Raw genomic sequence first — 12,664 nt, 5'->3', positions numbered from 1 at the left:
TGCAGGAGGCCCTGCTGTTCTCCCAGACGTAAAGCTCACATTTCCATCCGCTACGCAGAGTTACCTGTACTTATGGTTTTCCAGTTGGCCTGGGGAGAGAAAGGCGAGTTCTCGGATTTAGACAAAAAATCCCACCACAAGACTTTCACAATTCACTTTGTTTATTTTTAAATTTCATTTGGTGACTTTACATGTTATCAGAAATCCTAAATAGCACAGGAAATAGAATTGTGTTTGCACAAAAGGACAGAGAACCGTGGAAATCGAGTTTTCCCAGCCCTCTAGAGTGTTAATTAAATGTGGTTATTTACCAGCTAGATGCTGACTGTCGATTAGTGATGACAGAGACTAATCGTGTTGTCAGAGGCCCTGGTAATTGTGTCACAGTAACAGGGTTACACCTTGAAGTCCCACAGGTAGACTCACGTGAACCTGTCTGCTCACCCCCAGCAGCTCATCCTGAGAGGAGAGGACCAGAGGGCAGCTGGGGTGTCAGTGCCGTCCTGCCTCTTTCTCTGTCCACCAGCACTGGATCTCAGAGTACAGCCAACAATCCCTCCACCATGGTCCCCAAGGGACTAAACACTCCTCACCCTCGTGTGTCTAGGTTCCAGTTCTTATTTTTTTAATTAAAAAAATTTATTTACTTATTTATTTGTTTGTTTATTTATTTATTTTTGGCCGTGTTGGGGTTCACTGTGGTGCAGGGGCTTCTCATCGTGGTGGCTTCTCTTGTTGCAGAGCACGGGCTCTAGGCACATCGTGGCACCTTACACATCCCAGCACCTTACACATCCTCACTTCTGTTTTCCTTCTCTGTGTTATTCGTTCATACGTCCATCTATCTCCCCATCACCGCTGAGGTGAGGGCTGAGGTGGGCACTCTCCAGGGACACCCGCCAATTCCTGGAGGACCCTCAGCAGGGTCGGGTGGGCTCAGGTCGGCCTCTCCCTCCCTCCAGGCCACCTCCTCTTGGCTGGTCAATGCACTGAGGCTTGGAGAAGAGGCCGCACTCACCTAGAGGGGGTCCCATCCCCATGGACCAGTTTTGCTGGAGCTAAAACAGAGCTGCCATCAGTCCGCGTTCGATCAAGGGCCCCAGCCTGACCTTGGGTGTGACCTTCTGCTTTCACAAGATCTGGGAAAACCGAGGGTGAGGCCGTCACCCACCAACCATGGATCCACACGGACTGAGGTGGTGCAAAAGGAAGTATATGATATACTGTAATACACAACTAGAGGCACTATTATAATGTATATTATGTTTCCTTTTTAATTCTTAAAAACAATATATCATATTTTTATGTGTTTTATATTTAATATAGTACATTAAATACACAATATATAGAATAACTTTTTGCACCATATAATATATTGTATATTATATAATTGCTCTGTATCCTATAGTCCTTGTTAACACTCGCCAGGGTCCAGATGCTAATACATGTGCGTGCCTGCGATCAGCCCGTGTGTGTCCCTACAAAGGCTAACCAGAAGAGTGGATTTGCCAAGCTCTGTGAACTCCTAGACTCTGTGTCTACAGTTTCCTGGAGAAAAGATGCTTCCGGTGGGTTATCAGCTCCCCCGGGACAGAGGCTCTGAGATGGAGACGCTGCATGAGGTTTGTCGGGGGACGTCTCCCAGCAACAGGGACAGCCCTTCACACTGCCCCCCTCCCGCATAGCGCTCCCACCACCCGGCCGCCAGCACTGTCATCTCGGGGGGCAGGGAGTGTGACCTGGCAGCTTCCTGTCCGCCAGGCAGTTCCTCCAGGAGCCTCAGGCCGTCGTGCGGGCAGCTCGACCCTCGGGCCTGCAGTGATGAACATCTCCGTCCACGTGTCTGAGGGACACGGTGGGTCTGCTCCCTGCCCTGCTGTGCACTTCTCTGAGTGAGTGTGTGTGCGTGTGAGCTATCCTGAAAATCAGTCCATTTTGAATTTTGTTATTCCTCACAAAAATATAGCTATTTTATAGATCTAATCATAATAAAGTTAACTCAGACATTCTTCAAATAAAGTTAATTAATTCACCCTGGTGAGCGTTGGGTGCAGATTAGAGCCGTGTGGTGGGCATGTCCCCGTGAATGACCACAAAACCATGTGTGTTTGAGAGCAGTGTCTCTTCAATCGCGGTTTTTTGTTGGTTTAAACCACTTCACTCAGACACAGCATTTAATGCAATTATCAATGAAGCTTTCGATGAAGTGTTTAGATGTAGGAAAAGCACAGGTGTGATTGATGCAGGGTTTTTGATTCCTCGAACCAATTTTTGTTTGTATGACCTGGAGCAAAGGACTTTAATAAAACATTAAAGAAGGAACAGAATTTTAACATTGTCTGAACAAAATTCTAATTTTGTAGCAAGAAACTGAAGCTCAGGAGGAAAAGGGGCCTCCTGAGGAAAGAGTCGCAAAGACATTTTAGATTTTAAGCAAGACCCGAATATTTGCAGCACAACACCATTGAAACTGTCTCTAGACACCCCGGATTGTGTTGTGAGGCCTTGGAAATACGCGTAAGTGAACTCTAAGGTCTCAACAGCTCTGCTCGGACAGAGTCGCCCCTCACCCTCCTGGCCCCGCTCCCTGTGAAAGGCAGACGTTGTACCTGTCAGAAGACACCCTGTTCCTGGTCTTGCTAGGATAAAGAACCTAGTTGTTTTGGCTTCCAGTCCCAAGATAAGGAGAAGTGAACAGCCCTGGCAGGTGGTCGTCCTGTCCCTGGTGCTTGTCACCACTTTGTCAGACCAGGAGCCTTCTGACCTGACCAGGAAGCTGTAGCCCGTGGGAATTGGGGCAATTCAGAGGAGAAGCAGCAAACACAGAGCACTCACTCCAGGCGGGATTTTTCTTGTGACCCTCAGGTCTTGAAATCCACCCGCTTGTATTAATTATACCTTACTGACCCTCTGGTATAAAGAGTTTATATCATGCTCAGAAATAGATTATGAAAGATTATGAAAGAAAGCAAATACTGTTGCATTGTCTTGGTAAGCATGGAGTGTGTAAGTACTATGATTGCAAGTGTTTGGGTTATTAACTAAGACAACAGAGATTTTATTCTGAGTTTTGAATTCTTGATTGAAAAAATCTTGTTACATTGAACACTTCATGTGAAGGCTTAGAAAACGCCTGGATGGGAGTCTCTGTGGCGGGAGGATAGCGCCAGAACCGCATGTGCACTAAGTCAGCTTCCTGGGGTCTTCAGAGCCTGCCCCTGCCTTGGGGTCCCTGAGCTGCAGAAGCCCCAAGACTGGGGCTGCACATGATGGCGCAGGAGTCTCAGAGGTCAGACCTGGGCGACGTGGGCGGGAGGTGAGGCCGGCCTCCAGGGACAGGGGAGGGGCATCGCTTGAAAGGGTACGAGAGGGCGTGTCTATGCATTTACTTATATTTATATGTATTCCTGTATTTCCTCATTTTCCATTCAAATGCCAAAAAGTTCCAAAGTGCATCTTAGCCAAGATGTTCTACCAGCTTCCCTAATGTGTGGCTCCAGTCACCCTGCTCGCCGATGGCTGTTTATATGCCTTTGACCATCAGATGCCTGTGGTTCCTTCTGGTAGAGAGTGAGACCCAGTGAGAGGAAGAGAGGAGGGGAGGAGGGAAGAACGGAGCTGAGACGTGGTTCCATCCATCCTGCCGTCCTGCTTGTCCACTACTCAGTCCCTGCGGTCAAGTTTCAGGTCTCGGTGTTTTCCTAATAAAACCGTCTCCCTCACTATACTTCACACTGATATCCTCCATATAGTTTAATTTGTTTCTTTTATTTTAATTCCATTCTGTTTTGGGTGCCTGACCTCAGGATCATATCGCCTTGTGCCCGTTCCAAGTTTTGAGTCTTTGCATTTGCTTCCACTCACATTTTTAGAACCTGAAGACTTAAATATCAAGCTACTTGTCTCTGTCTCAGTGTTGTATGAATGAGTCTGTTTTCCAGCAAACGTGGTGTGCGGTTTATGTCGGCCTTAATTAAGGAATAATGATGCCCCGAACACACACATCTGGACTGTGATCAGCTCCTGTCCCCTTCTCATTCTTCCTGTCCCTTCCTGAGGGGTCCTGGTCTCCTGTAATATACGAGGTGGTCCTGAACATGTATTACAAGAAGAAATGCACACCATACACCTCACTACTTACAATAACTGCCAAGGACTGAGATTACCTATTTAAGTGAAAACACCATAAAACATTACATTTAAAGTCAATTATGTCTGTATTACTAAGACTTTAAATCTGCTACCTTAAATATCTATCACTGACACTGAATTTTTAAAAATCACAACTTTACATTTATGTATTATTTCACAATGACTAAAATCCCTCTTATACTATGAAATTGGCTTTAATTATTTTGTAAATAAAAAGAGCTTTATAACCCTATTCTTAAATGGTATGTTTAGCTTACTATTTAAAATGACAATTTTAGCGGTAGATGAATGCATCCTGCTGGACGAAATTAAGGGACTTAGAAATATTACCTCACATCGACCACTTATTTGGCCTTTACATACTGCACATATGTGTATTCGTGCAATATTGTGTGTATCAGGTAATATGTACACACGTATTTAGCAATAAATCCAAAGAAAGCACTGTTACTAGTTTTACTGTTACTAGTTCCTGTTGCTACTTTTCACAATTAATGTTACAGTTGGGGTCAAAGTGATGATCTCACCAGCTGATGGACAAGCTATCTTGTTAGAATGGACAGTCTGAGAGACAGAAGAATGTTCAAACAAAATGTGGCTTATTGTGTTTCTCTAGAAAAGGCTGACACGTTTACTCTGGAATGGAGGTGAGATGCTGGCCCTGACAGCCCCCGGGGTTTGCAGGTGCTGAACGCCCCATGGGACACAACCGTTCCCGCAGGAGTGAAAACGATGAGATGTAGGTGGTTTTGGGGAGCAAGTGGTGGGGACACCGGCCACCCAGGGTTCTGACCTGCGGGCCTGGCTGGGCTGGAATTTGGGAGCTTCCAGGCGCCCGGGAGAGGCAGGAGCTGCTGGTCCGAGGACCACACGGGGTCAGGCATCCACACCCAGGGCTTCGTCCTCAGCCCGATCTCTCAGGAAACAGCTCATGACGGGGCCACGTGACTCCCAGGTTTCGGCAGGTGTAACGTTCTGAGGGGCTCTTGCTGGTAATGGGATGGGAAGAAGCTCCAGCTTTCGATGAAATCAAACACCTCCACCCAATGACCCCTCCCTCCTGGGTGGGAAGCTCCCGCCGCCCTGGGGGCTGTTCTGTTCTCCCTCCGTCGGGGAGAGGAGCGGGCAGCCGATGTGCAGCTGCTCAGCAAGACGTATTCACAGCATCCTCGCTCCCTCCACACGAGACCCAGTGGCTGCCGTCACTCGGAGACTTTTCCCACAGCAGGTGGGAGCTCAGCAGAGCTGAGGCAGGTTCAATGTAGGTGCAGATCAGCGAGGAGGACCTTTCATCCGGAGGAAACTCCGTGACCAACACTGACGATGAGAAAGCCCAGGCAGGTGCTGTGTGGGGGCTGGTCCCCCAGAGCAGTGGGAGGTGGGGAGTGCCCAACCTTGAGGAGCCCTGTGGGTCTGAACAACTGATGACTGAGACAAACATGGAGGACGTGGCAGTGACCAGACCTGGAGACGGTGGCAGAGCTGCAAAGTGGCCAGGGAAGGACCGGGGAGGAGGGATGTTTGGGGCAGAGGGTTTATGGAGAGAATAAGGGGGGAAGTCAGGAAAGGCTTCAAGCTTGGACCCAAGAGAACAGACCTACGCGTGGCTGGAGAGACAGGAGTGGATGTGGTTACAGCCCTGGGACAGGGCAGCCTCGCCATCGTGTCTGCAGAGAGTGGGCTTCCCTGCGGCATCCCCGGCCTGCACGCAGCCTGCTGCCCGGACTCGTCGGACCCCCACCCGCTGGCTCTCCAGCCTCCCCGCTGCTCGGGTCTGTGTTATCACCACGCTGTCCTCACGCCTGTGACTTTCCTCGCTTCTCGCTGCGACGAAAACCCAGGGTCCCTTCATCTAAAAAGACCAGCCAAGAAAGACTCTGAAATCACCAAACAGAGGAGAAAAGACAGAATGGCCTGAATCATCAAATTCAAGTTCAGGGATTTTAGCGCAACATGTGACACTGAAGAAAATGTGAACTTAAGGTAAATAAGAGGAGATGCGCTCCGTGCGGTAGGTGGTAAACCACGGAGCTCACCAGCAAGGGCCACTGAGCCGCGGATTTGTTAGCTTCAGAAGTGACATCCTAGAAGCTAACCCCATCTTTTCCACTGAAGCGGTGACGAAGTCCCTGTGACCCCGTCAGGGTGGGAACGCTGGCCTGGAGCCTCGCCGAGGGTGAGGCTGATGTGGGCGATGGGCGTCTGGTCAGCAGCGGAGGGCAGCGGGGAGAAGCAGCGTTGGGCCCGTCGAGGAACTGCAGGCTCCCCAAGGGCAACTTAGGAAGAGAAACCCTGCAGTGCCACCTGCTGCCTGACTCCTGAAGGCGCCGGAGTAAGATGTCTGAGCCAAAGTCGCTCACTAAGGTGGGGAAACGTGAGGCAGGAGCTGTCCGTGTCACCAGGTTGCTTCCTACACGCACCTGGGAGGAAAACAGGGCACACGTGGGTTCTGTGGAGCCCACTTCCTCCTGGGGGCCCTCCTTTCTGAGGAGGGGTGGGCAGGGCTGGGGAGCCATGTGGGCAGGGCAGGGCCTTGCAGGGAACGGCCCCCATCAGGAGAGCACCCCCATGGGGCCTCGGCAGCCCTCTCTGAGGGCAGGGTGGTCTCAGGGTGAACACGCCCATAACCCACCCAGGGTTTGCCCTTCACTCATTCTAACGTGAGAAATCCGCACTGTTTATTGCATCTTCCATCATAGTTCCCGGACGTGAGACCAGAATCCACTTCTCGCCTGCCATCCGCTGTGCGCGGGCCTGGAACTCAGAAACCTCCCGTCCGCCTTCGTGGCCGTGCATCCAGGCGGCCTCAGTTTAATTCTGGGACGAAAGGTGTGAATGTCTGGGCGTGTGTGGGTGAGGAGTTTCCGGAAGTGCAGCCGCTCACCCCGGGCCAACCATAGCAACCACAGGCGACGTCCTGAGTCTGGTTTCCTTAACCCTTTCCGAGTCTGCCCTGAGCTCCCTGAGGAGGGCCGACCTTGAAGTGAAGGGTCACCTTCTTGGGGTGAATGAGAGAGATCCCGGAACACAGCTTACCTGCCGAAGGTCGTGAGGATGTTCAGGTGGGCCCGGCACCTCCACGTTTTCTTGCCTTGTTTCTGTAGCTGGCCCTGGGGCAGAGGGGTGGCTATTTTGTTCTCAGACAGGAAGTGAGATGAGTTGAGTAGCTGGTGGGCTTCGGGCAGAACTGGATCTTCTGCACCCAGACGTGGCTCAGGACTCGGTCAGAGGAGCCAGGCATGGCCCTGTCCAGGAGACAAGCTGAGTCTGGCAGACAGCTTTTCTCAAACCTGGGTGAGGTACTGACCCTTCAAAATGTGGGGAAATTCCCCAAATTAACTAACTTGAGAACTATAGGCCCACAAAACTAAAATGTATTTAATTAATTCTATCAATTACTAAGTATCACTGCAAGATCAGCCTTTCCAACCAGTAAAATAAAGTCAGAGATTATCGTGCAAATGGAATCCTGGGATTTAAAACACATCTTATTCCAGACCTGACCTCTGACATCGTTGGAGCCAACCTAGCAGAGGCGGACCCAGATCTGGGGACTGGGGCAGGTACACCCCACAGAAAAGAGTGCAAGCTGGGAGTCCAGGTCGCCCGAGGGCACTTGAAGGCCGCGGGAAGCAGGGCACACGCAGCTGGTGGGAGGTGTGCAGCTGGGCAGCGGGGGTCTGCTGGGCCCTGGGCACAAATGGCTCAGCTCTAACTGGGGGACAGATCCAGGGAGCCTGCTGTGTGCACCCAGGGCCACGAATTAACACAGAGACACCGCGAGGTCGGGCTCCAAACAAGTACCTTGCCGGCCGCTGCGTGTGTGCTCTCTGATTGAGGGTTGACCCGCAGAAGTGTCGTGTATTCAGGAAACGTCCTGCTCCTTCGGTGAGAAGAGCGGCCCCTGGAGGCTTGGGTGGACGGTCTTTGCCCATCGCCCACGTTCAGATTCCCCTCAGGCAGCGGACACTCCCGCCCCGGACTCGAAGCCCTGGTTAATCTCCCAGGTGGCCAGACCCCCTCAATCCCTTCAGGTGAGTCTCAGGCCCAGACATCTGCCTGTGAGCACGGCAGTGGCCCCAGGGCGGACGGGGTGCAGGGGGAGCTCTGTGAGAACCAGTGCCTCAAAACCCGCAAAACAACGGGCCCTTGCCCTTATCTGGGCCCACCGGGCCTTGCATCGTCACACCTCCTGCAGCTGAGATTGGGAAACACAGACTGTGCTTCCAAACAAGCCAGGGGCAGCGGTCTGAGAAGCAGGAGCCCTGGGGCAGGGCCGGACGCCTTGGGGCTGATTTCACTGCCCAGGCAAGTCTGCACCAGGCCTGCTGCCCCTGGTGGCACAGCTGGGGAGAAATCACGGTCCTGACTGTTGCTTCCCATTACGGGGTTAGACTAGAGCTTATTTTTACGGGTGGTTTGTGTGAAACTGAGTGTAAATATGTCCTTTCCAAGCCTGATTTTAGAGAAACAGGGATGAACATCTATCAGTACAGCAGCAGCTGCCAGGTTTGGAGCCAGTGAGTTAAGGGGGTTCATCCTGAGAGCACTTGGGTCACCAGGTCCGTGCTCCCTCGTTGCCGACCATCAAAGATGGTTGACATTCACGTTATTTCAGCACAGAAATTGTGTGCCGATATGAATCACAGTAGTTTCAATGATGAAACTGCTCAATGAAATTTTTCTTACCCCACCGAACCTCTTTTCTTTAAATTTCTCACGCACGGGCCCTCTTGTTTTCCCCAGAAACGCAAGCTGCGGTCCTGCTTCTCTCCACTGGCCTGCGGGCTCGTACACCAGCCCACCGAGGTCAGCGACACCAGCCTGCTCTGAACGCTCTCTGGTCAGCGTCTCCAGGCAGCACTGACCCACTGACCGCACAAGGGTGACTTCTGAGTGAATGCGTGAAGAGCTAGATGAAGTACAACACGTTTAGCTTCTACATCCAATTCTGACACCAAATTCCGAGGGCTGGGGCTCTTCCTCATACCAAGCAAGGCTCCGAGGCCCGCGGGGCGCCCTACAGCTCGTCGCAGCCCTGACACGGTCTGCCTGGAGACGGCCTCCGACCCCAAGGTGAGGGGCTCAGTCCTGTAAGACTGCCCCACCTCAGCTGCCCCCTGGGCCTCCAGGTCGTGCTTCAGGGCTCTTGCTGCAGGGGCCTCGGCAAGGCGCCCAACTTGAGTCAGCGATTGAGCTCAACCTCCCAGAGGTCAGGGGTGGGACTGACTGGGGGGGGGGGCGGGGGGCTGGGGGCATTCCCTCGCTCCCAGCCCCCACCCTCGGGGGCTTTGCAAACATCACCTCACTCACGTAACAAAAGACACCCAAGGCTCTCCTCACAGGAAGTTCAAAGGGTTTAAGGAGTGGGACTTTGACCAAATATGTATTTCTTACTATAAATCACAATATTAAAATGTTACACCAGATCCTTGCAGCTTTAAAGATAACTATAACTGGGAAGTGTTGACCATTATATTTGTGAATGAAAAACGTTGCTGCCACGTCAGTAAGCAAAGGATGCTGCGGCCATCAAGCCATCCGCCATTACAGCCGCCCGGAGGGTGCCCCCTGCGGGGACTCGGGATGGGAAATCACAGGATCCTGGCCCCAGATAGCTGAGGTGTGGATCAGAGGAACGATTCCAGTGAGCCCAGACTCTTGCATCTTCCCATGCATAGAAAAGCACTAAATTCCTTAACTTGGGATGTCTGGTTTTCTTTAATTAACAGTAATCTTTCAATGTTCCAACTACCTGATCTTTGTGGCAAAAACCCCTGTAGATCCTGGTTCCTCCCCGACCTCTGCACAGCGGTCCCTCAGCGCTACTGACAGGCTGCGCCCTGGGCTTAAGTCCTCAGTTTTGTCCGCCAAATAAACATCATTCTCAACTTTTAAGATGTGCATTTTTTTCAGTTCACATATACCTGTATATATTTGTATATTTTTATAATATGTATTTTACAAATATGATTTTGCCAAGAGAAAAGTCGCCTGGCTCAGGTGACAAGCGCTTGTACACACAGTGTGTGTTTCACTATGAATCTGACACGAGGACACACGTTTACCTGCGTCACTGTGCTCAGCGCTGCATGGGGCAGGGGCGGCCCGCGCCTTCTCGGGGATGACCCCCGGCCCTGCTCCCAGGTGGGCTCAGGTGTGTGCGATTCCGGCTGACGAGACCAGGCAGACAGACACCAGCACTCCCAGGCGCACCCCCAGCTCCTCACTGACCCTGCAGGTCCCTCCCCCAGGTGCGGAGCCAGGACAGAGCCTCCTAGCGTGAAGACAGCAGGACCGTGTGTAGTTGGTTAGGGCAGCTCATAGGCGTGGGGCTGTCCTCCCAGACACTCAGTACAGCGCAGGGGAATGGACCGAAGGGCTTAACTTTGCATTAACTTCACAGCAAAGCAACACGCTACTCCAGACAGTAGGAACCTTTCCCAGGCCCTAGAGCTCGCAGGGTTGATGTGAAACAAATTCACACTGAGCGTGAATGGTTAGTAACAATTAGAAATGCAACAGTATTTGCATTTTATTCATAATTTTTAAAAACATTAAGACATTTCTATTTGTAGAGCAGATTTCAGCTAGAGCCTGGAAGTGCAGGAGATAATTTGGTCCAAAATTTTTCACATAGATGGCGTTCTAGTTTTTCAGAATAATCGCTTTTTCCTTTTGCAAAGGAGTCACTGCTTCCTGAGTCACCTCCCCGTGCTCTCATCTGTCTCGGAAAAGTTAAGCTTGAGAAAAGTGAAACTCTCCAGTTTGCCTGCCAATTCATCCCTTAGAAACATCAAAACATAATTCAAATTTATTTAGAATTATTTTTCTCTATATGAAAATTATAGCCAAATAGAATAAAATATTTATGTATTCACAAATACAGATTTACAAACTATAACTGTGGTATTCTTTTCTAACAGAGATTTGGCAAAAAAAAAAAAAAAAAAAGAGTAAAAAAGGAAGGACTCAGAGCTGAGATGGGGGACCAGTTAGTTCAGAAATAGGTGGTCACAGATGAGCTGATGGCGGTTTTTACTCAAAAGGCCAGTCCGCCTGGGTCTCGGGGGAACCTGAAGAAACCACAGGTGACGCCTGAGTCTTACCGACCGGGTGGGTTCATGACTGTGCAGGTCACACTTCCTGGCAACACTTTGCTCACATCGATGAGGTAATATTTTCAAAATGACTCTGAAATGCATCTTTAATGAATTAAGTACAACACACCTGCAGATGACTGAAGTAACACGTACTTTAAGGTACAACCTCGAGCTCTCAAAACCCACTCAGTTGTCATGGGAGTCAATACCGTGGCCGTTTTGTATTCCCAAAATACAGGCTTTAGTACCAAGCATGTCTGTCTTGGTGGAAAAAAATCATTATTTCAAATTTTCATGCCATTGCATTTGCTAAAATACCCTTTTGAATTTATAGTTCAGTGCAAACATTTTTTTGCTGTAGACTTCATGCTTCTGTAGAACTATCCAGAAAACAAATTGGAAGAATCTCTTTACTTCTTTAGTAACTATTTACTGGACACTAGTCCAGGTGCCTGGGGAGGACACGGAAATAACGACATAAGCCCTGAATCTTAAAATAACTAATAGCATTTTTTATCTGATTTTTTTGTATGATCTAGACTATACCTTCATGGAAATTATTATCTGGTTAGATAGATAATATATAAGCATTTAAAGAGATGGTTAAAACCAAAATAACATGTGCTAGCATTTGTTAAGTAATGTCAATACTCTGGACACCAAATAAAAGTCTGTTTTCCATGATTTTCCCTAATCTTTGCCGAAACACAGTGGGTAGATATCAGCCATACCTTTTCCCAACTGAAACTGAGACTCAGAGAGATTGAGTGTTTTACCAAAACTTAAGAAAAAGCAAACAGAGCTGAGATACAGAACCGGGTTGTCACACCCAAGCTCATCTCTTCCCACCACACCAGACACACTCGAGCCTCCAGGGAAGTAGCGGGCGGACACTGGATGGTGCTGGGTCCCCCTCCTGGACTGGCCCCGGGAGGGACAGGGCACGGCTTGCCCTGTGACGAGTGACGAGGGCAGTGGCCCTGGCTCTGCTGGGACGGTGTGGGGACATGGCAGCCCCGTCGGCAGGTTCAGGATCCCGGGCAGGCCTGGGGCGCTGAGGAGGCTGGAGCAGCTCGAGCCCAGCGGCGACCTGGGCTGTTTCAGGCCCTGAGAACTGGGGGCTGCTTGTCATTACAGGGCCGCCCGGCAAGCTGCAGCCGCCACCCCGAGGCGCTGTCCTGTCTCCTGGACCGTGAAGGAGGACAGGGGCAAGCGGAGGGAGAGTGGGGACAGGGTCGGGGGCCAAGCGCCGAGGTGGAGCCAGAACACGGTGCGGTGGGGGGCAGGTGAGGGTCTGGAATCCGTCGGGGTGACCCTGGAGGGTGAAACTGCTGGGAACTTCGAGGCAGAAGCCAGATGGCAGCACGCTGACGTCATGTGTCTTCATAACTTGGGTCCTTTCAAAAAAT

The sequence above is a fragment of the Delphinapterus leucas genome, chromosome 13 (assembly GCF_059928025.1).
Source record: "Delphinapterus leucas isolate spDelLeu-1000000601 "Yukka" chromosome 13, BTC_Dleu_Yukka2, whole genome shotgun sequence".
Lineage (NCBI taxonomy): Eukaryota > Metazoa > Chordata > Mammalia > Artiodactyla > Monodontidae > Delphinapterus > Delphinapterus leucas.
Note: the sequence above shows the minus strand (reverse complement) of the source record.